At 33.6% G+C, this 25,288-nt stretch overlaps 1 long non-coding RNA gene and 1 other non-coding gene across 3 annotated transcripts in view; both read left to right on the forward strand.

The window, feature by feature from the left end:
• The first annotated feature begins 1,008 nt into the window (after positions 1–1,008).
• Positions 1,009–25,288, forward strand: part of LOC146998355 (uncharacterized) — a 58,504-nt gene continuing 34,224 nt past the window's right edge. The window contains exon 1 of one of the 2 annotated variants that reach the window (XR_015039293.1): positions 1,009–1,262. This is a non-coding gene — a long non-coding RNA (uncharacterized LOC146998355). Of the gene's footprint in view, positions 1,263–11,755; positions 11,906–25,288 lie in introns of those variants that run through there. The other variant, XR_015039292.1, reaches the window with a different exon arrangement.
• On the forward strand, positions 24,398–24,469 carry TRNAT-GGU (transfer RNA threonine (anticodon GGU)). Its single transcript has one exon. It is a non-coding gene; the product is annotated as a tRNA-Thr (tRNA).

Genomic DNA, 25,288 nt, shown 5'->3' on the forward strand with positions numbered 1-25,288 from the left:
CTGTCCGCTTTCAAGGAGTCATCAGTAAGAGGACGCTTAGCATTATAACAGCTCAAAGCCGGGTCTGTAATTAATTTGCCTATAATTAACGGCTTTAGTTAAATAACAGGCATGAAATACTGTTTAACTATAAAAAGCTCCTCTGGTCTTTTTAGACCCATACGCATATTTCGACATCTGTATTTAAAAATGTATCGGTTAAAATTTCTAATAGCTTCGCGGCTTCTCTTCTTTTGTTAAAAACCTATCATTTACTGAATTTTTAAATCATTTGGGCTTTTAGTTTTCCTGTAGGAAAAACAAATCTAATGTGATTTCGGGTCTATTTAACTAAGAATAAAATAACATTTACTTAGCTTAAGATAAATACCGTGAATACAGTAAAGCTCACAGCAACGGTCATTTTCTTCTTACAGATAGTTTCTGAAATTCCAGTATAAGGTATTTCTCCCACTTCCCTAGCGTGCCTTCGTGGAGTAACGGTAGCACGCTGGGCCGGTATTCCAGACGTCCGTGGTTCGATTCCCGGTGAAGGCGGTTCATATTTTTCATCTTTTCTGCTTCCAGTTAACCTAATGACTCTACACCAGTCCCTTGAAACAGAAAGATTCTGTTCTGTTTCATGTTGTTTTCAAGTTTCAAGTTCATTCTCAGGGGCGAGCACTGCTTATAACGGGCAGAAGATCTTCTTTTGGTGGTTTTTATCATTGATTTTATTTGTGATATGCAGATGGGGGTAGAGAAGGCAAAGTAAAGGAAAGTAGGGGAGGGAAAGAGTTTTACAACAGCCAATTATCCCAGAAAAAAATCAAGGATTAAGAGTGTTTTTGGATTTATCGTGTAGTTTAGGATGACATAATATTACTTGTGACAATTTCTTTACATCCTAGGGTGTAAAATTCTATATTTTTGTTTCTAGGTCCTCTTTTGTTTGTTTGTTGTCCTCTTTTTTCTCTTTGTTTTTTTTTTGGGATCCTTCAGAGAGATATTTTTAGAAAATCACGCCGTTTCCCCCGAAATCGACCCGTTGTCGGACCCGGTTTGCTTAGCCCTAAAACGTTTTCCCCGTTGCTTTATTAAATAATGTAAAATTAATTTTAGCTATATTATTTCGGTTTTGTGCGCGCTCTAAAATTCACGTGCTGTTAATTTCGTTCTGATGAAGTATATTTTGCATAAGATATGAGTGCTTTTATTATTAGGCTTTTGAAATCATAGTATCAGATGCAACCTTCCTATCCAGATACCCTCTTCATTCCAAGGTAGGCTATTTTCACTTTATCATTTGAACAGTGTAGTGATTTTACTACTTGAAGCCTTCTCAGTTTAAAGTAGTATATTTATTTATTATTTTTTAATACTTTCGAACAGGCTCACGACCTACCATTACTTGAAGTGTCTTACCTTAGACAATTATTTTGAACTGTCCTTTTTAGTAAATCACAACTCATCCTTCAGAAAGGTTATTCCTATTGTCAGATTCCCTTGTCATGACGCATAGTGTCCAAGCACAGCATATGTTCGGTTACATTTATATTTGCTATTTCATTCCAGTTCCAATATTACGTTTTGTCATAGCATTGTAATTCTGGCGCTCTAATAGTAATAGCTCTAATAGTAATCAACTGATTATCAGTGTCATTGTTTACTATTTACCTTGTTGTCAGTATTAAGTTATTTGGCTTAGCGTTCTAGCATTTATTTGTAGATTTAATGTTGATTTGATAGCATTTACTATATACATTTTTGTAATTTCCTTATTTAATATTGTGTTGATCTCGGTTGGGACTGAGTTCCTGTTTTCATTTTGATAACCCTTTTTATATTAATTTACTTTTGTTTGACTCCTATCTTAATAAAAAGAGATAATTCCACCCCTGTTCATGTCTCAGCCTCACCCTTTAATTTTATACTTAGGGACAACTGCTTGTAATTACACGGCTAATACTCCCGTCTAAAAATAATTTTACAAGCTTTTTCACATAAATAAATGTACCTGATGCTTTAAAAATGTGAATTAAAAATTATATTCAATTATCATTTATTTTATATATATACGTATATATATATATATATATATATATATAAATTATTTCCTAAACAATATTGATTAATTGATTATATTATCTAAGTTTAATTACAGTAGAATTATTTTAAAAGAGTGAATCCATACTGGTAAGTTATATTTTGAATGATGTTTTGAAGTAACTTGAAAGTAAAATGTTAATAATGTTTAAACGTGGGCTGGAATTAAATCATCATGAAGAACAAAATTTCAATTGTAAAAGGAAAAATTAAATTACAAACATGTAATCATTGCCATTGATCAGAAATTAGTTGACTTTTCAAGGGGAACAAACCAACTCCCGTTCAATGAACAATAATTAATAAATAAATACGTAAATACGAAGGTGTTTCGTTTTTACTCGAGTTATAAGGTAAATCCAAACCAGCAATTCTAGTCAGGCCAAATATTTCCTCGAATAGAAGGGATTATGAACCAATGCTGATACTCAAAGAACTTATTCTTATGAAGCATTTTAGCCAATTCAATTTGGAGTAAAAAGCAATTTCTGTAGAGAAATCAGAAAAAACTCGAGTAACCGTCCGCGACACCCTCGTGTTTATGCATTTGAGTTCTATATTATTTGTAAAAATTAAACCTTGGAAATTCTCATTATGAAATAGAATTCAAAGTAAAGTTGAAATAAACATAGAAGATTACAAAATAAGATAAATAATGCAAACTTTGTAAAAACAGATAAAAAGTAATATAAAAATAATATAAAAATAAAAAAAAATAATAAGAACAGTGAATATACATGAAGATATAAAGGCCAGAAAAGGTATTAAGTAACTTACATTCTTTCTAGTGGGGAGTTGGCAAAGTGTCTTCTCATAAGTGTAGGGTGTCCGAAAAATTCCTAGCGGCAGTGGGGGCTTTGAATAATATCAGTCGGTAAGACTTGGGTAAAGTAATTTATGGTCGTGGGTGGGACTCGGAATTCTTGAGGGATGTATTATGTGGAGTTCTTATTTGAGTGAAACTGTCTCTTAAGATTTTTTTGAAAATACTAGTGAATGAAAATTAATTAATATCTGGCTAATTGTCGTGCCGCAGTGATTAAAAATTTAAGAAAGGAAAAAAGGAATTTTCACTGTCCAAGAGCTATTAGACAGACTTAAGTCATGAAATAGGCCCATTTTTTTAGTAACAGCATAGTAACTGCATAAGTCTGAAGACAATTAGCTTTTTACAATATATACAATTGAGTAATTACACTATACACAAATTATAAATATATATTAGTAAATAATAACATTTATATATTCAGTTAATACATTATATATATATATATATATATATATAATGCACTATTATAAATGTAAGTGCTGAAAATTAAGATGCTATTATCAGGGAAATCTCTTCTTACATATGAAAAACATTTTGCATTGATTACCTGCTCTCCCAGTTTCAACATTCGCGAAAATTGCAATCGCATACATACGATAACAGCAAACCGTGCATATGCATACCACGTAACATGCTTTATATTAATTTTCATTTTAAGTATTATTCCACTGGGTGAAAAACATAAGATTTTAAGCCATATAGATTACTTTTTCCCTTAAAATTTCTTATTTTTCATAAAATGTTTGTTTTTATTATTATTTTTGAATATAACAATAGGTATGATCTTTAAAAATAAAGCAACAACTTCATTTTGCCAATTCACAAAACCTCAAAATGCCAATTTGCCCAGCTTTGCAGATAGTCAGAGAGTACGTAAATTTTTAATAACGTTAAGTTTAATTGAGGCTTTATACTTTTCCATTCATTTGTCGGCTTTGTGGGCATTGAAAAGGGTTTTCTTTTATTCTAATTTAATTTTGTGCGAAGTTGTTTGTAAAATTTATTTATCGTAAATTAAAACTTTTAAATTAAATTCTGTTTTTTTTTTTTTTTTTTTTTTTTTTTTTTTTTTTTCTGAAATACATTCGTGATGTTCCTTTTTTTTATTTTTAATTTACTACCTTATGTCCGTACCAACAGTTTTGCACTTAATGTCATATTTCGAAATGGTAAATATTGCATTTCAATTAAAGCGTGGTTGTAACGGTAAATTTTCTGTTTCAATTAATTGCCGAATTGCAATAATGCCGAAGATTATTAACAATGTCATAAACATAATTTTTTACAAAAATCGTGTTAAATATATAAATAGTCCTTCAGCATTTTCACTTAAAAAAGTACTTATTTATTTATTCTGCGGCTAAAAACTGGATTAGTTTATAACGTATTTCTCCCAACTTCTTTGCGTGTCTTCGTGGTGTAGTGGTCAGCACAACGAGGCGGTTTTTCAGAGGTCCGTGGTTCGATTCCCGACAAAGGCGGATGCTATTTTACATCTTGCTTCCTGCCAAAAAATCCTATATCTCTACAGTGGCGCCCAAACTAAAAGGGTGTTGGATGCTGATTCTTCTTACCCAGGATTTGGCGATTGGGTGTCCTAAAAACCCCCAGTCACCTTTAAAAGGGGGGAGTATATAAGGTATTTCTCCCACCTTCTTAGCGTGCCTTCGTGGTGTAGTGATCAGCAAACTGGGCCGGTATTTCAGAGGTCCGTGGTTCGATTTCCGTCGAAGGCAGTTGCTATTTTCCATCTTGCCTGCTTCCAAAAAATCCTATATCTCTACAAATTTAATAATAAAAAAATTCGTTTTAACAATTTCCCAACGAAATCACACCTAGAGGTCTACATATGTTAAAGAAGAAAGATTCATTGAATCTGGAAATGTTATTAAATGGTTAAATTTATTATTTACTCGTGAATGCAAATTAAATCTATCGGAAAGTTATTTTGTAGACCTATTTAATTATGATTATGTTAAAGAATATGATTTTGGGTTATTAGATATTTAAATATAACCAGAATATTTTTTAGTATTTTAGAAGTAAAAGCAGAATTTTCTGTAGTAATATTTTGCACTGATGATTCACTCTAAATCCCTTGCACACTTTTGGACATATTTACAAATTATAAAATAAAATGTAATTCAAATTAAAAGAATAAAAATTACATAAATTTCCTCAGCAGTTTGTTTCATCCCGCGTAACACAAAAACATCTTTGGGATAGCAGAGGATGATGCTTGCGGGATAAGCGCACATCCTTAGGACATCCCCATAACCTTCTAAATACATCCTCCCGAGTGCTTAGTGTCACATCCCAGTATATCCTGAGGACATCCTAACTACGTCCCATCTACAGCATACGGGATGTTATAGGAATCTAAAATTCTACATCCTCCGGACATCCCGAAATTCAACATCCTCAGGACATCCCGGAATGTGCCACTAACCTCCTAAACACATCCCATTATATCCTCGGAATATCCTATTTAGGTCCCATCAACAGCATATGGAACGTTATTATGATTTAAAATCCTATTTTCTATATCCTGAGGACATTCCGTAATACCCCAGTTTTCTTCTAAACTCATCCTCCCGACTGCTTGATGTCACATCCCAATAAATCCATCCACACCATAAGGGATGTTATCAGGATTTGAGACACTAGTTACTACATTCCCGAATGTCCCTTTAGCCTCCTAAATACATACTGCCACTGTTTAGTGTCACATCACAGTATATTTCAAGGAATCTTGTTTGCATTCCAATGAAAGTGTGTGAAGGTGTCTTATTTTCCACACATGGTCTCAGGTCCTTGTCCTATGGTTACTACGAAAAAATAAGAAATGTTGAGAAGAATTTTACTACTTATTTTATTTATCTGAATTTCAATTCATTTAATATTCTGTAAGTATATCCAAAAGTGTGCAAGGGACTTAAATGAATTATCAGCACAAAATATTACAAGAAAAATAATTACTTTTTTTTAAATATTAAAATCTTTCGATTATATTTAAACATCCAATAGCTCAAAATTGAATTCTTCAATATATTCATAATTAAATTATCCTACAAAATCAGTTTTTCATTTCAGTTAATCTGTACTCATAATTTTATAATAAAATTAAGCGTTTAATAATATTTACAGATTTCATGAAACATCTTTCATTAAAACACGTTCAAAATTTTTAGTCTTTTGGTGAGACTTTTGGGAAATTGTTGAAAGGAAATTCTGCTTTTAAAACTGAATCAATTCTTAGCCATAAAATAAATAAATATTAATATGTAATTTTGTTACATGAATAATCTGCAAGCTTTTTTTATATATTTAATATTTAGTTGTAAAAAGTATGTTTTTAACACTGTTAAGAATTATCTGCACCATTAGAAAGGTAACTCATAAAGCTCTTCTAAAATTATGTGTGTTCACACAGTAAAAAAAATTCTGAAAGGGTTCAAAGTTTAAAATGGTTTATCAGAGAAGATTATCAATACAGAAAACAGCGAAACAGGAAACAGGGAGACAGCGAAACAGGGGAAACATCGAAACGTTTTATAGGATTCTGACACCGAAGAGTTATATATCTTCTGTATGTTTGAAAAGTGAAGAAATATATCATATAATTCAACAAAAATATTTGATGCTTTTAATTAGATATAGCATGAATTGAATGCATTTTAAATCAATTGGATTAAACAGTAAAAAATTATTCTTAAGAAATGTGCATATTATTTTAAATACCTTAGCTTGTTAATTAATAACAGATTCTATTTGAAAAAAAAATATCTTACACTTTGCCAAATTGCAACACGCAAGATGTAATGTAAGTTGAAAGATTTACTTTTCTTTCAATGAAAAGTGAAATGAGTTTACAATGGACAATATGAAGTCATATTTCTAGACTAATAGCCTTTTCGATTTGAATAAAAAAGTTTGAAAATAATTTGCATTGATTTATCGGTATTAGTTTATGCAAAATTTAATAAAATGAAATTTGCCACTTGAAATCACCAAATTAAACTTTGTAACTTTTTAACGTCTTGCACTGTTAAGGGTTATCTGGTGCCAGCGGAAAACATCGCGGGAAAAAAAAAAAAAAAAAAAAAAAAAAACGCTAGAAGGAAAAGTTGTGGTACAAAATATCGTGGTCGAAAATAAGAAATAAAGCGGATCAAAAACTGTAGAGACATTAGGAATTTTTTTTTTTTGGAAGCAGGAAAGATGAAAAATGAGCAACGCTTTCGCCGGGAATCGAACCACGGACCTCTGGAATACCGGTCCAGCGTGCAGAAACAGTACACCACTAAAGCACGCTAGGAAAGCGGATAAAATTACCTTATATACTCCCCATTGTAAAGGATGATTGGAGATTTTAGGGGACCCAATAACCAAATCCTGGGAGTGGAGAATCCTCATCCAACACCCTTTTAGTTCGGGCGCCACTGTAGAGACATTAGGATGTTTTTTTGAAGCAGGAAAGATGAAAAATGAGCAATGCCTTCGCCGGAAATCGAACCACGGACCTCTGGATTACCGGCCCAGCATCCAGAACTACTACACCACGAAGGCACGCTAGGAAAGCGGGAGAAATACCTTATAAAACTTTGCAGTTTAAAAACATCGTCGTCAAAAATAGCGCGATAAAAAATAAAGTACTTACAAATCATCGCATGACAATAACATCGCCCACATGCGTTTTCAGGTTTTGAAAGTTGTAAATGCGTGTTCCTATAAAGATCATAGAGCGAAGGAAGGAAAAAGGATTCTTTTACATCTATATTTCATGAACGAACTAACAAATTTTTGCTGAAAAAATAAGAATGAAATCTAAGCATTTAAAAATTAAAACTGAATAGAAAATTAGCGCAACTTAAAAAGATTAATATTTTAATTTAAACAAATGGCTATTAAACACAAGAAATTAAATACCGTAAAAATGCAAGTTAAAGAAAGCATTCAAAAGCAACATTTATTATCTAGTATAAGTAGCAATTATTCGGTTAATCGGTTATAATAAAATAAACACGAGAAATGACTTTTTAAATTTTTCTGATATTCCTATGTCGGGAACTGAACTCACATCGTAAGCTGAAAATGTCAGCAATTTTATCAATCAGCCAATGGTAAGCAACAGGAGTAGATGAAGATATTCTACCATAATCGACAGTTCAGTCATTTGCAATGTTGAAGTGGTGTGCAAAGGTGAAGTTTTGTGTTTGGTTCACAGAGCAACATGTTTTCGTCACTCAAGCCATTATTACTGTGAACAAGATTCTAATAAACATAGACACAACAATTGTCTATGAATACTGATGCATAACACTACATAAAATAATGGAGATTTCATATTGTTGCGTTTTTCTTTTCTGACAACAGGTGTTACGTTATTTTCTTCCTTCACGTTCGTACGATGTTCGTGAGGATTTGGAGTGAATAATGACGAAAGTACTTGATGAAGTATCGAAACACAATTTATTTAGCCAGTACTAATCAGGACAGCTCCAAAATCACGTTACAGTCATCGACGAACTACTATAAACACGATAACGCAATCAGCGATACAGCCTTCAGGTTATCAGGCTATTACGGTGGAGACAGCTTCACTGCAAAGCACCAGAGTACAGCTCCCTACTCTTCTCGGTCGTTCTCGTAACTCCACGTACTCTCGAGACTCTCCACGCTACAACTTGCGATGCACTTGACGACACACAGCGCACGGACCCGACTCTTCGGTTCGGTCCTTCTCGGAGTTCAACACGCTCTCTCGACGATGCACTAACCGCGATACACTAAGAGAATTTTCTATGCACTCGGCGACCCTCTTGGCACTCGCTGCCCGGCTGTCAACTCGATCGACTCCGCACGGACTGCTTAACTCGAGACACTAACTACCTCGCCCTCTCGACGAGGCACACTCTCTCTGACTGCGGACCAGCACGGTTTATACAGCTTTCGGCTTGTGTTCGAGAACATTCTGGACTAAACCGGTAAGAATTCGTTCCAGAAGTTTCTCCATCCGTCCATGGCATATCGCCAATTTTGTCGCCATATATCACCAAATGGGCGATTTCTCGCCAAATGTGGCCACCCTGCCTTCCCTTGCCATTTTATGACAACCCTAGAACTGCTTTGCGGGGAAGCCATCGTACCACGCCTGCACATTTCGTAACACTATTAAAAACAAGGTTAGGAGATGTTTTATGGCACTTAGTGTGGGAAGTTAAGTTTTCACACAAAGCTCTGCTACAGAAATACTACAGCATAAAAACGTAGAGATTTTTTTCAGAAGGAAAGTTTGAAAAATGTGTCAAAGAAAAGTACATTTAAGTTCTAACCATGAAAATGATTCAAAATATAAAGTTCTAAATATTCGATTACCCTGAAATTATCAGCGTTCTTCAGCATTCTCAAAACTCAAACCCTGTCAAACACGTAAAGAATTACTCGAAAAACGTAAATATAATAGTATTTACTAAAATGCTAAACTTGAAATAATTATAATGAGGAGATGAAATAAAATAGCCTGGTGACAAACATGAAAACATTTGTTGAGTTTATGGCAAAATGTATGCGAAGTGTAATTTAATTAAAGAACACCAAATTAAATATTAAATGTTTTATTGTCTGCAAATTTTGTTAAATATTAGTCTTGTATTTTATACACCCAAACACTTAAGTCTCTTTTATTCATATGCTACTTTTGTAGAGGCATTAGGATTTTTTTAGGGGCAGAAAAGATGAAAAATAAGAAACGCTTTCGCCGGGAATCGAACCACGGACCTCTGGAATACCTGCCCAGCGTGCAGAACCACTACACCACGAAGGACGCTAGGAGAGCGGGACAAACACCTTATATACTTCTCTTTTTAAAGGGCGACTAGGGTTTTAGGGAACCTAGTCGCCAAAACCTCGGTACGGAGAATCATCATCCACAACCCTTTCAGTTCGGGCACTACTTGTAAAGTCATTAGGATTTTTTTGGGAAGCCAGCGAGATGAAAAATATGCAACCGTCTTCGACGGGAATCAAACCACGGACCTGGGTATACTGGCCCAGCGTGCTACCGTTACACCACGAAGGCACGCTAGGGAAGTGGAAGAAATACCTTAGAAGAGGGAAAAGTAGAAAGCAAAATATAATATAAAAAGAGGAAAAAGAAAAGAAAATGTCATTCACGGTTTACTTTATGAAATGACTGCAAAAAAGTATGACTTTAATTGCGAAATAAATAGCAGATTTATGTAATACACTCCCCTTTGTAAAAGGCGACTAGGGTTTTAGGGTACCTAGTCGCCAAATCCTGGGTGCGAAGAATCATCATCCACAAACCTTTTAGTTTGGGCGCCACTTGTAGAGTCATTAGGATTTTTTTAGTTGCAGAAAAGATGAAAAATAGAAAACGCCTTCGCCGGGAATCGAACCACGGACCTCTGGAATACCGCCGCAACGTGCAGAACCACTACACCACGAACGACGCTAGGAAAGTGGGAGAAATACCTTATACCTTTCAGACTTTCATTTATAAATCTTCCAGTAATTTCAAAAAGCTCATATAAGTTTACCTAGACCAAAGAAATGAATTCTTTCATACCCTTCTCATTGCCATGTTCATGAGTATTTTAAAGAGAAAATATTATTTCAATCAGATTGCTAGAAAGTGGATGTCTGTTTACTTTACGAATTTTGCAAAGCATCTGTATAACGAGGTCATGAAAGTAACGTATATGATTGCAATGAAGACTTTGAAGAAATGATAATAGTACGTTTTAATTACGTCAAAAAAGGCGTAAGATATTCAAACAATATTTCAGAGGAAGAATACATTGAATCTGAACCAATGTAATGAATCATTCTTATCAGAAAATACTAATGGAAGCAAAGTGAAAATTTTAGAAATAAAGGAAGTTTAAATAAAGCATTATAGAGGGTGTAAAAACACTAGTTTTCAAGGAAAGAGTTTGAGAGCTAGAAGAAAACTTAATTAGAAGAATTATTTTATGTATGGCAGCTATTACATTGTACATCAAGCTAGAGGAAATGTTTATAAGAAAAGAAAATGTCCATATTAGAGAAATCATTAAAAACCAGAAGTATAAAATATGATATGGAATGGCAGCTGCAGAATCCTTCATAATCTCATGAATTGTATTTCATAAGGTATTTCTCGCGCCTTCTTAGCGTGCCTTCGTAATGTAGTGGTCTGCACGCTCGGCGCGTATTCTAGAGGTCTGTGGTTCGATACCGGGCGAAGGTGTTCTTCATTTTTCATCTCTCTTGCTTTGAAATAACCTAATGTCTCTACAATTTTATAATAAACTCTAATCTCAAGAAACCAAAGCATAATTTATGATCAATTTATGATCATTTAGTGCTCCAAAATATAAAATGGCCTTTTTGTATGACAGGATTACAAAATTACTGTGTAGGAAGCAACATGCCTATAATATTCTAAACTTAAAGCAACAACTGTACGTGAAACGGAGATTTAGAATGTGCAGGACTTAATATTTTCAACCACTTTCGTGTTTTTAATTTAGATATGGTTCATTGATCAATATACTTCTAAAACATGTTTTAAATAATAACAACATTTTCAAAAAGCATTTATTTAGCAAAGTTCATGCAATTTCTTGTTTGGTGTACTTACATTGTTTTTGTTACATTGCTTGAAAATTTGCATCTCTTTATTGTATCTGGGAAAACGAATACATAAGTTCAATTTTTCTATAAATATGTTTTTGGTAATTCAGAGAAGACTATTGTTTTCCGAAAATATTCCTCTCCCACTGCAAATTCTCTACTTTAAGGCATTTGAAGTAAACAACTGATATTGAAACTTCCGATCTGACTTGACGGACGGACGGTTATGATTTGGGACGAAAAAGGTATTTCTGACCACGTTATTGGAGTATCTCTGCATTTCTCATACCCACTTCGAGTGCTTCCATGTCCATACTTCCCAGAAGAAACATTACAAAAATTTAGATGTCGGTAAGCGATAGCCTCTATTTTTCAGCCTTTTTCCCAACTGTTTTATCACCAAAGGAATCAGTGCCGTCTCGTATATTGAAATATTTACTAATTTATTTGCAGACTTCCCAGTTCATATCCTGAGCTTGCGGAATATTTCAATAACTTCAAAATATTTCCATCAAAATAGAAAAAATATGAAATTTCTTAGAATCTTCTTTATGTGGGGATTTGCCGAAGGTGGACAAAACATGATAAAAGTTCTGTTTTATTATTATCGATTATTTACAGAAATGTTACATTTACTAGAAGAGATCCTATTATAATTTAAATACCTGAACATAACTCTCTTTCGTATTTTGAAATTTTTATTTATTCTTATTTTCGTATTTTATTTATAATGTGGAATCTTTCACTCTGGTTATCGCGTGCATCATCTGCGTAAATAGTGATATAAACCGAAGTGAATTAAAAAATAAATCTGCAGAAGCGAAAATTTTACTGAGCTGGTCATCGTTTAGGCTTTGTAAATTTATTCGCTTTTAAAGTTGCATGATTGTTATATGATTTTCTTCATATAACAATTATGCTTTTTAATTATTTTATTTTATTATCAAGATTTAAGTCAGTTACAAACCATTTTAATGCTGTAGATCGAAAATGTAGAGGAGATAGAAAATGCAGAGAATGTAATAATACTTTCGAGTGTAATCTTTTGCCTTCAAAGACTTCATCACTCATTGAAAAAGAATGATGAAAGACATGGATGTCATTGTTTACAGGAAACATATTTGCCAGTCAGTCAAGCGTGGAGCAGAGATTCCATAATTTTATGTATTTAATATCCATGGTGGTAGAGAAGTAGAGATTGGTAAAAGCGATGCGACTTTTCTCGACGAAGCTGCCTTGCTCTTCAATACTTAATCGCCGAACAGAGCTACCTACGCAAATGGACTTAAAATCTGGGTAACTAAATTTTAAACTTATGCCACCCCCACTCCCCAAATTTACTGTGTGGTGTGCAATGACCTCTACCTATAACTGCGCTATATTATTATAAGTAATGTCGCCGCATTAAGTTACCAACAGTTATAAGAACACATATTTCCACCTGAATTCGATGATTACCATAATGTAGCCAGCTATCTCATATGGTCAATGTCAGAAACGGTTTGGCCTACACATCGAAAGATTGTACCTTTTCCTTAAGAAATTATTTGATGATATTGATAGACTAAATCATTTGTTCTCTGGACATTTCACCTGAGACGCTGTCCAATAACTAATCCTTGTAATTATCTAATGCGTCCCTGTTATAAACGTCGAAAATGCAGGTGCGCTGTTATAAAATCAGATCTTACGCCCGATATTAAAATTACGACTATTCATACACTAATTAATTGCAGGTGTGATTCTAAATGGTTTTTATTATTCAGTTTAAAATACAGTTCCCCCCCACACACACACAATCTAGAGAAGAGAAGAATTTTGCGAATTAAGCAAATTAAATTTCATTTTTTTCCTAGTTTATCTGTAGGAGCTATTGGATATTTTAAATCAGGAAATATAAGAAATTAAGCCACTGAAATTCGTACCATAGAGCGTTTTCTTGTTGGATAGGCGTGCCAACGTTTTGAACCGGGAGAGGAAAATATAAGACAATTAATAGTAATAAACATGATGTGATAATCCCTTATATCCCTTAATACGATAAATCCTTATATCTACACAAAGGTATGTGATAATTCCTTATATGCTTCCCCATTAACCCGCGGGAAGGCGCGTGGAGTGTATCATACCCCAACCCTACATAAAAGTGAAATATTCCTAACTTGTGAAACTCAAATTCTGTGCTACTTTCAGTAGCTGAGTTTCTAGTTGTGGTTGACTTTCAGAACCTCTTTTTCTTTGCCTGTGTGTTTCAGGAAAAGATTTATCGGTATTTTGTTGGAACTGGGGTATGACACACCCCACGCGCCTGTCCGTGTAAGTGTTTTTCTGACTGAATATTTAGTTCAGAAATTTATTTCTAGAGTGTAACAGTAAATATTTTAAAGTACTTGACATTAAATTCTTAAAAATTTCTAACTGCATTATGGTAAAAAGAATGAGTCTCTATGAACTGGAGATGCAACGCATGCGAAATTTATTAGAAATATTTGAAAGCGATGAAGATTGCATTTCGGAAACTGAAGATGAAACTAAAAATATTTTCTACAATATTTTCGTTTCGAAAAAGATAAAACATTAATTCCTGATGTTCCTAAAAAAGGAAAAACTGTTCTTATGCTTTATATAACGATCATTATAACATTATAACATTATATAACGATCATACTATAGATGATACTATTGGAGAAAATAAAACGTCAGGAATTATATGTTTTAATAATATGACTAAAGGAGCAGTGGATATGGGGGATGAAATGTCAACCAATTATTCAATTGCCAGAATAACAAGAAGGTGGCCAATGGTAATTTTCTTTTCTGCACTGAATGTTGTTGTAATAAATGCTTGAATTATATTACATTCAACTGCTAATCCACCAACAAGAAAAAGAAGTCTGTTTTTGAAGGACTTAGCATTACAATTAATGAAAAAAGTATTGAACAAAGATGAGAGATTAATACTTTTCCAAGAAATTGAGGTACTGAATGCAAAACAAAAGCAGAAGTTTCGATGAAGAATTAAAACAAATACATGAAATTAGAAACAACTAAGTCTGAAAGATGTGTTAAATTTTTTGCCCTCGCGCCAAGGACAGAAGAACGTGAATGCAATGTTTAAAATGTGAAAATATTCTATGCCAAGAACACATGAATGCATTTCGTTCAAAGTGGGAAGAAATAAAAAAAGCATTGTGTATTAGAGATGCAATGAAATTTAGAGGCATGATGTTTAGTATTTTCATTTATCTTAATTTTAACTCTAAGATTATTTCGGAAATTAATTTTTTTAAACCCAATTATTATTCACTTATTTATAATACACGAGAACAAAAAAACAGTTTTAAAACTAAATATAATACTATTTTTATTGTATTTCAATTATTGGGGTATGTGATACCCCACGCGCCCGTTCTAGTAACTTTTCTTGGTGCGCCTTCCGCCGGGTTAAAGGATGACTAGCACGAAGCAAGACCCCCCCCCCATCCTTGAATATATTTTAGTTTGGGCGTCGCTGTAGAGACAGACACACCGGACGAAGGACCTCCGTCCCAGGTCCACATTATGTGGGACGCATTCAGAGTTTGGGGTATCCCCCGTCCGTGAGACCTCGTTCTCGCGGCGCAACCCCCGCAGTCCCCGCCCGGCTTTTATAAGCAATGGACAGTACATTAATCGTTGCAAAAGAATTACGCTGTCACCTTGGCGCCGGGCACCACTACATTGGCAAACCACTTTGTAAAAGGTGCACTGTCCGCATTGTCAGTCCCCGCCACGAGAACTGAATGGGGTCAAACCCCCGGGAACTTAGTGGACATAATGTACTAAATAGCTCCACCACAGCCGTAGGAACAGGCACGACAGTACCAGTACGGTCCCTGCCAAGCCTGAACCAACCTGAGTACAATACTCGGGCTCTAGTCCTGTGAAGTCAAATTATATACCCCCGTGGTTGAGACTGCCTAGGTACAGATCCTAACCAGTACTTCCCAGGCTTTCGCCTGAGTCAACCCCCGGGGGGCCGCTGTAGAGACAGGTACAAGTTAAAAGAAGCCCGGCAATTGGGCTTTTCCTTAGATATTTTCGGTATCGCTGTGCTTTGCTAACTATTAGGCTTTCGCCTCAATTTGGAGGGAGAATAACCTGGGGCAGCAGTCCGAGGAGCTCCCAGCCCTCTTACCTAGCATCATCCTCTCCAGATGACTTTCGGCTCTCCATGCATTTTGAGAGCTCCACACCGCTTATTATATCTTAAACATCTATGCACGAGGCACGCTTTGTCTTGTGAATCTAACATTTCAATACTTTAAGATTTACTTTAGTTTCGCATCTGTTATTCTTGCAAGTTGCTGATATTATTTCTGTTATAAGTAGGTTTTATATTGTTAGGCTGACGAACTAAAGGTTTACTTTAAAGCTTCTAATATTTCAATGAAGCAACACCTGTACAATAATAAATTGATACTCTTTAATAATATAACACCATTACCCTTCTACATCATTAGGGGTTGGTTCTAAGAGATACATTTTCCTAAACGACGATCCTTAAACTCCTAGCGCGTTTTGATTTACGCTGCTAAAAATTGCGCAACTTAAGAGATGTTTCTAATAAAATACGAATAAATTGGTTACAATATTCTTCTTAATGTCTACTATAATACAAATGAGTGATCGTAATAATGCAAAGAATGGGATTTAAAGTCCACGTAAAATTCATTAAATCTCTGCTGTACATGTGAATGTATCAGTGTTAGAAAAGTTTATTTTGTGAGGATTATTAAGTAAAAGTTATGATGCCGGAAAGATAAAACTAGGAGTAAAAATTAGGAAAAAACAGCTAACTTTTTTGTGAAGATTTGCAACTAAACTCTATCGATTCCAAAAAGCGATCAGACATGGGTGCCCCTCTTCACACGGTAATCAAATTCTGCAGATAAGCACAGGTACTTGCATAGCTGTTTTGAAGATAAAATACACAAGATTTAAGCAGATATTCACAAACTACCTGTCCTGGTTACAGTTTTATTAAGTTATAGTTGTTTCCTGTAATGAGCAGATGTTTGTTACAAAGGGCATTCGGAAGCAAGAACAAACAGATATTTATGTATTTGATAAGGAAAAATCTAAAAGGTAACCTATACAGAATACAGAATACCTTGGCTGAATTTTTGAATGAATGTATTTGAAATAGAATGTGGTTAAAAGCTCTCAGATTTGTACCAAAGCATTCACTGTAGGCAGATTTTGTTCCCATAGCTAAAAAGAATTATGTTTATTAGCAAAAGGCAACTTAAATTGTAAGTTATGAATACGTGATAGTAACAATGGAAATAAATATTCAGTAGGGTTACAAATATATTGGAATATATCTGTAACCCTATTGAATATAGCAATATATTGGAATATATTGCTATGTATGATGTATTTATTTATTTATTTATGATTATTTTCTTTATTATATATCAGAGAAGTTTCTAAGGTAAATTCTAAAGCATTAATTATTATAACCCCCAAAAAAGAAAAAAAATATTTTAGAACAGGCGAATATAAACGTTGCATGAACGAAATACATGTTTGGACTTTTTTCGTATCCGTTTAATTGTAAAATAGAAGCACGGTGCCTTGCAATTCCCCCCCCCCCTATATAATCTTTACCTTTTCATTACGCATTCTTTGTATTTCTCACATTTTGAACTGACATTTTTCGATACAGCTGAGTTGATTTCAAATTCATTGTTTTCTCCGCATCCCAGTTTTCTCCTGGTCTTTACGGGAAATTCCGAGAAAAAATGCGCAGTTTACAAACTGTGCCTGGGATAAAAACACAGTTTATTTCCCTTTCTTTTTTATATCCGTTATTGAAAAGGAGCTCTTGTTACCATAGCAACGCTTACAACACGTGTTGTATTCATTCTCCTTCACCCTTCGTTCGACGCCAAAGCATCTTTCATTGCTACTGCGGTTGAAAGGAAAAACAAATCTCCCCAACTGAACAGAATTTTCTTCCTTGCGAATATTTATTCCCTTCTCCTAAGTCAAATTCGCGTTGAATTTGGCCACTCGGGAAGGTTCATTCCCATTTTTAATTGTTATCTCATTGAGCACTCATTTTCACTATGGAAATGCAAGCTGATTAAATAAACTTAAATTGGGAGATTTCCCATGCTATATGTAACCAGTTGATGATGATAATATTACACCACAGAATTCCCGAAAAGGGAAATTTAAATTTATTTATAGGTTATAAAGATACAAGCATGCACATTAAACCAGTCAGCTTGATAGCCTTTTCGTACAATCCTGAATACTATTTGTCGTTCCAGGAGTTTTCATGTTTTTCTCTAAATTATCAAATGGGTTTCTATAAAAATGAAATTAAGAAAACTCCAGTATGAAACAAATTTAGCAAAGCCTATCTTCAATTGTTTTTAAAAGTTGACTCAACAAACATGGCACATAAGTACATAAGTTAGTTTAGGTTATTTGCATACCGCGAAACCACGAAGACCAGCTGCCTAAGAGGAAGGATGCCTTCGTGGAGGATATTTTGAGGGAAACTGGCTAGACATGGAGAAATCCATGAAACCCGACCGTGTAGGTAGCACGTTCGCCCTGTTTCGAACTACCAATATTCAATTGCCTTAACAACTCGGCCGTTGGTGAGACCCACAACTATACATAATATTATAAAGTAGATTAGTTAGCGATTAATGCATTACTTTTTTACTTCCTTGTACGACGTAAAAAGGAAGTATTGTAATCGCGAAAAGCTTCAGGCAGCATATTTCAACAAAAATATCCACTTTGACCGCTTTCAAATGCAATTTAACGATGTTTTTGCGTCATATCTGTACGTAAGAACAGAATAAAAGACTCTTTTCCTTCAAAAAAAAAAAAAAAAAAAAAAAAAAAAAAAAAACTAAAAAACTGCTTTAAAATAAATTCTGAAGAGAATTTTTCGTGGCGTCTGTACGAACGTATGTACGTACGTATGTATCTCGAGTAACTCAAAAACGAGTAGCCTCAGAACGTTCAAATTTTGTATATAGGACTACTATAACATGCAGATGTGCACCTCATATTTTGTTTTCAATCGGCCGCGCCAAACGTATATAAATATATTTATAAATATATCCACTCTGTTACCCGGCTCAGTGATCTCGGTTTCTTTACTCTTATATGTTTGTTAATTGTACCTATTTTGCTTTAAAAATGATTGAATTATGTTGTTTTTAATCTTCCGGTTAAGGTTTTTATGCCTTTAGTAAATCTGTATGAAATATTTTTAGAATTATCAACAATTTAAAAGTTGTTTAAGTGCCGCTAAGCCTATTTTGATGGCCGTCATTGCTTGTTTACATTTGAAACAGCTGAGTAATGAATTTGTTGCCAATCTAGAGAAACGTAGCTTCGCAACAACAAAGATAAACGCCTTCAGTTATTATTGCGATTTAAATGATGCTTAATGCTTTCTGGAATTTTTTCGAGGAAATAAGTGTTTAAGATTTACTTAATTTTTAATAATTTAATTTTAATAATTAGTAATTTAATTTTTAATAATTAGTAATTTTTAGTAGAGATATTTTGAGTTTTTATGTTTTTTTTTGTCTTGTCGCGAAGTGAGAACTGAATTAATTGAATGAGAAATACTCAATCGTCTGTGAAAAACTGTTTCTTTTTTGTTTTGTTTGCTTAATTTCTTTTATATATCGTTCTAACTTATTATAGTACTTGAATAGAACATGTGGCAACGATTAGATAATTCTTTAAATGATACAAATTTTGTGCATTCTGAGTTATGATATGAACGAAATATAATACTGTTGAGTGAACCTAGCGCCAGAGTGTCGCTATGGTAAACAAATAGAGTGAATTTTAGAGAATGCACTTATTCTATTGTGGTTTATGCGCTGTCGGCGAAGTAGATATAATTAAATCCAATAAGTTTAAACAAAAGGCAATAAAAAATGCGTATAATTTAATATTCCGTACAAGGAAGTCATGTGGTGTACGCATCAGATTTTTTCAAAAAATATCTGGAATAAAGGTAATGTAGGTTACATTTCAGTTGCACAGAACGTCAGTTAAATAAGTAAATAAGAAATTTCTAAAACTGTCTAAAAGTGCGCTAGGAAAAGCAATAAAACTTTGAATTGAAAAATAAATTACTTACATATTTTTCCTCAGGATAAAAGCTCTGTTGTTTGAGAGCAAACAAGATCACTCAGTTGTTTCATCAAGCATGTAAATTTATAAAACACATAAATTAAAATAAAAGGAAAAAGTAAACGCGGTTCAGTGTGGATATTATTGTTCAGAATAATCTCATAATGCGTAGCTGAAACGTTCATATGAATGGTATGCGTGGAAAGAAAATAGACATTTCTCAATTTGTTCCAATCGAAATACCACGCAACCGGTACAAATAAAAAAGGGAATTTTTCTCCCGAAACCTAATGTGAGTTTCCGAAAAGAAAATAAAATAACAGTATACATTAGCCAAAATTAAATCCATTTAATGGTAACTTCCATTCATTAATATAATTTCAAAAATGGGATGCAAAGCAGCATGTCTTTTATGAAATTCTATAATAAACGCTCCTAATTTCGAGACAAATCATATACGATTACTGCAAAGTAAAACCTTAAACCATGCGTCTCGTTCGATGACAAATTTTACACACACAAGCAAACAAAAGAAGGCTCAAAACATTGATAATACAGAAATAAACTTCAATGCATTATTTCCGAAAATAAATTTTAATGTCAGAAAACAATACGGATAAAACTAGAAACGCTCAGCACTTTTTAGACTTAATTAATTAAGTGTAAAAAGTGCTGATTGTTTAATGTTATTAATTCTTCTGTTAATTCAGCTGGATTCTCTATAACACAAATTGCTATCTTTAAATGAATTTCGAGAATTTCATAGCTAATGTAGTGCTCCTTCTAGTTGTTCAGCAGCGGTACGTGAATCACTTACCTCGGCCTTGTCCCAGCTTTGAATCTCATACTGATGTGCATGTTGTGATCCTAGATGCAGCTATGAGCTGAACACTTGCATTTTATAAAAAATTATTTTATTTACAAAACAAATGATATTCTCAGAAGAGCGCGTACAGGATTTATGGGATGCCGTATGTTAAAAACAAAAAACAAACGAAAATTAGGTTTTAAGCATAAGTGCATACAACGTTCATTAATTATTGCGTTCTTTTGGTAAATGCGTTAAATTTATTTCATTAAAATAAGATATGGCAATATTTTATAAGCTTTTATTTAGTTTACTCGTGATATTTATCCTTATGATTCGAAGTTTTAACCGTTTTTTAACTAATTCCTGATAAGCTATCGAATTCAAATTTTATGAAAACATAGTTTGTGGATGACAATACAATACATTGTGGTTAAGCGGCAATATAATGCCGTTAAGCGATTTTTTTTTTCCAAATTCCGTTTAGGTTTTTTTTTTTTTTTTTTTTTTTTTTTTTTTTTTTTTTTTTTAATGTAACATTGAAACTATTTTTCTCACATAGACGATCAAACTAAAATTTCAGTTTACTGATTACGCTACCGGATAAAGCGGAAAAAAATGTGGAAAATTTAAATGATGTTTATACCGTATTTTTTTGTTTTTAGCTAATTTTGGAAAATCACTCGATTTATTCGATTATTTGATGTCTACGGTCAAACTTTCAATACTTGAAAACGTATTACCTACAAAATGTTTAAATTTTCGCTAATTATTATTAAAAAAAAAAGGATTAAATAATTAGTCAATATTCGACGAAGAAAGCGAAGTACTGACCCTGCTATTTCAGCGTTATGTGTGTGTGTGTGTGTTTAATTATGAATTATGGCAAAGCACACGAGGACTATCTGCCTAAGGGGAGGGATGCCTTCGTAGAGGACTTTTTAAGGGAAACTGGCTCGTATACACGTTACACATGGGGAAAACCACGAAAACGCCCATGCAGCCAACGCGATCGCGGGATTCGAACCTCGGACCGAACTACCAGTGTTCAGCGACTTCACTGCTCGGCCGCTGGTGGGCCATTTCAGTGTTATGATGTTATTGATATAAGTAAAGCAGTGATGAATCATTGCCGAAAGTGATATTTTAATTTTAAAATTTGTTTGAGTGCAAGTCAATGAAACTAAAAGATTTTTAAAAAGGCCTTAATAGTTATAAATAGTTAATGAAATACTTAATGTACTGAAGGAGAAAAATAATTAATCATATAGTTTAATGTGAACAAGAGATTCAATGGGCAAGTCCTACCTCAAGGATAAGGAAGGACGTTACCTACCTCAAGGATAAGGAGCTACTTATTATAAAATCGATATGCGTTTTCTAGCATTAGTATTGTTTTTGCATTTCGTAGTTCGAGGTCTTAAAGCGATCCAACAATGCCTTCGAAGTACAAATCACTTTGAATCAACGGATGCTTTTTTATGTGGTTATTTTGATAATATTTAAATTAAAATTTTATCAGTAATCGCAGAAGCACTGTTTTACCAACGTTCAACCAAGAAACAATAAATAAAGCGTACACTTTTTGACGGCAACATCACAGAAGAGAATGTAACATATTTTAATCGGGAAATTAAATCATTGTGCCCCCAATATATTTGGCATAATCTAACAAAACATCTTAAGCTAACTGTTATGTTTACATGTTATTATACACCCATATTTAAAGAGATTAAAAAAATAACTGTGTAGTTTAAAGAACTTATTTAAATACCCTTTTACAAGGCGATGACCAACGGGCAGTGGATGAGAAAAAGAATATCAGGAGTTGTTATTCAAAGTATAGGTTTCTTAAATGAATTCTTGACAGCCTAATGAAACGGAACATGCAGCTAGGAGCTCTATCAATGAAAATCTAAACTAGTTGAAGCCTGATTTTGACATATCTCGATCGCGAGGAGAGAAAAATAATGTCCCTAAATATGAAGCTGTCATGTGAGTCTTTACCTTTGTTCCCTCAGCGAGAGTGTGCAACATAATGAGATGTACAAAAGAATAGGATGACACGCTGAATTCATTGAAATCCCTTTCAGCACGATCTTCGAAGGCGAGGTATATTCTGGAAAATTTCTTGACGAGAAAACACATTCTATATTCCATATTAAATTTTAAATCAGCACCTGACATTTTTCGCCACTGGGTTCTTCCGAGCGGAAAGCGAATTACTTTATTAAGTTCTCCTTAGAGTAATCAAAAAGCGAATTTCTGCGAACCAGTGAGGGAACGAGTGGGAGGGAAAATGATAAGACGTGAAACTCGTGCCAATGTTTTTTTATTCATCTCATTTATTCATATCGTTCATCACCACGCGCTCTTTGTCAGCAATATAAATCTAAACTTATGCATGTTTTCTTTGTTCTAATTCAGTAAAGCGGCTAATTTGGTTTTCCCAGAAACGAAGAAAAAATAACAAACAAAAAATATTTAATTAGCGCTCCTGTAAACAATTTTTTAAGTGTGGTTTATAAAAAAAGTTTAAAACACCGAACTCTTTTTATAACATGTATGGGATTTTTATATTATCTCATTATTTTCTTATGCTAATTTGACCCCTTAAAAATAAGCAAGGGTACATTAATTATCCTGGCGGAACTTTTTATTCCTGAAGAGACTGACATATTCGTATAAATTCGTATAATTCGTGGGAAAAAAAGAAAAATGACTGTGAATGGCGTAGTAGTTGTTTGATTTTTCTAACACATTTGAATTGGAATTTGAATGCGTGCACATTCAAACAGCCAAGTGTAATTCTTTTGTAGGTTTCTTTAGTTTCCTGATAATTGGATTGAATATTCTTAACAGAACAGCACAGTTATGTTTATCACAAAACTTCTTCTCGACGCCTACAATTCTTCTCTAAAATCTTTACTTGCGTTTCGACGAGAATAATTGAATTGCTCTATTTCAGCTCCACCACGGAAAACTGTTTTATCAAAATAGATAGATCTTCAGTAGAAGGCCATAAACGTATATAACGCATAAAAATGATTACTTTCGATTCAAGAAGTCTGGCATTAAAAAATAATTACTATAACAAACTCTAGCAACTTTGTAGGACTCCTTCTTCTTTCGCAACTATTGCTATTTTCCTTTAGGAAAATCAAGACGCATGCATTAAGGGAGGTAACTGAACCATATAAACGCACGCACGCTTCAGTATAACATTAATTATATGTATAACGTAATACATACGAAATACAAAGCTTAATGCTCAGATTATGGCATATCATAAACAAATCTCGACAATTCGATGATAAATGGTAAAACAATATGGTTTCTTTCTTTGTTTTCTTGTAACCTTACTGTCTCTTGCTTTAAATAATTTTCATTTAAAAAATATTAAATTAAAAATAATTTATGTATTTCTGTTTTTTTTTCAATGTTTACTCAGTTCGGCGGAATTTTATCTTCCTCATTCCGGAATCATGTTTATAGCTTGGTTGCTTTTAAATACTTTCTCTGTTGGCTCATGAATTATTGAAGCATGTGTGTTTTAAAATTATTAGTTTATAAGGTATTTCTCCCACTTCCCTAGCGTGCCTTCGTGGTGTAACGGTTGCACGCTGGACCGGTATTCCAGACGTCAGTGGTTCGATTCCCGGCGAAGGCGGTTGCTATTTTTTTTCTCTCTTGCTTTCAAAAAAAAAAAAAAAAAAAAAAAAAAAAATCCTAATGACTGTACAAGTAACGCCTGAACTAAAACGGTTGTGGATGATGATTCTCCGAACCCAGGATTTGGCGACTAGGTCCCTTAAAAACCTAGTTGCCCTTTAAAAATGGGAGTATATAAGGTTCTCCCACTTCCCTAGCGTGCCTTCGTGGTGTAACGGTAGCACACTGGACTGGTATTCCAGAGGTCCGTGGTTCGATTCCCGGCGAAGGCGGTTGCTATTTTTCAGCTCTCTTGCTTTCAAAAATAATCCTAATGACTCTGCAAGTTAAGTACATGTAATCATACGAAAGACCAAGAAAGTAAGGATATACCAGTTAATGTGAATCTTTGCCTTTTAGAATATAGGCAACAAAATGAAACAGCTGTCATTATCTAATGTACGGACTTGTTTAAATAGTTAGTGCTAACACGTGTACACTATATTCAGATAGCTTTCCGTAAGAATCACATGGGAGACCTACACTAGACCACAAAATAAAGCTCAAATAAAACATACACTAATTAACACAGTAAAGACATTTATTTAATATTCCAGACATTATAATTTAAAATAGCTGGCCAGACTACCCCAACAAAATATTATCCAAAAATTTACTCGTAATTTATCTCTCATTAAGTGTATGAATACCACAAATAATTAAGTAATAATTCTCATTTAGAATATTGAACACTTTACCTACTGACATTTAGTAATCAATTAAATTACTAGATATGGTACTGAATATACATTATTTCGGTGAAATTTTCTTTTCAGAAACATTTATTTTGCCTTTAATTAATTTAAAGTGTAACTCAATACAATTAAACATTAAAACAATTTTTAAAATCACTTCCTCAACTATTAATTGAATAACAGCAAATATTCAAATTTTCCTCTACATAAAAATGACAACTCAAAGTTTAGAATTCCAAAATCCTAAAGATTAATTATTAAAGAAAAAGCAAAATTAAAATATATATCACTCACAGATTTTGGAAACACAAGCGTCCATAAAAGAATCTCGTTCTACTGGGCCGATTGACGAAATTC

This window comes from Stegodyphus dumicola, chromosome 2 (assembly GCF_044657685.1).
Source record: "Stegodyphus dumicola isolate Sdum_Otavi_A_Nest chromosome 2, ASM4465768v1".
NCBI classification, from domain to species: Eukaryota; Metazoa; Arthropoda; class Arachnida; order Araneae; family Eresidae; genus Stegodyphus; species Stegodyphus dumicola.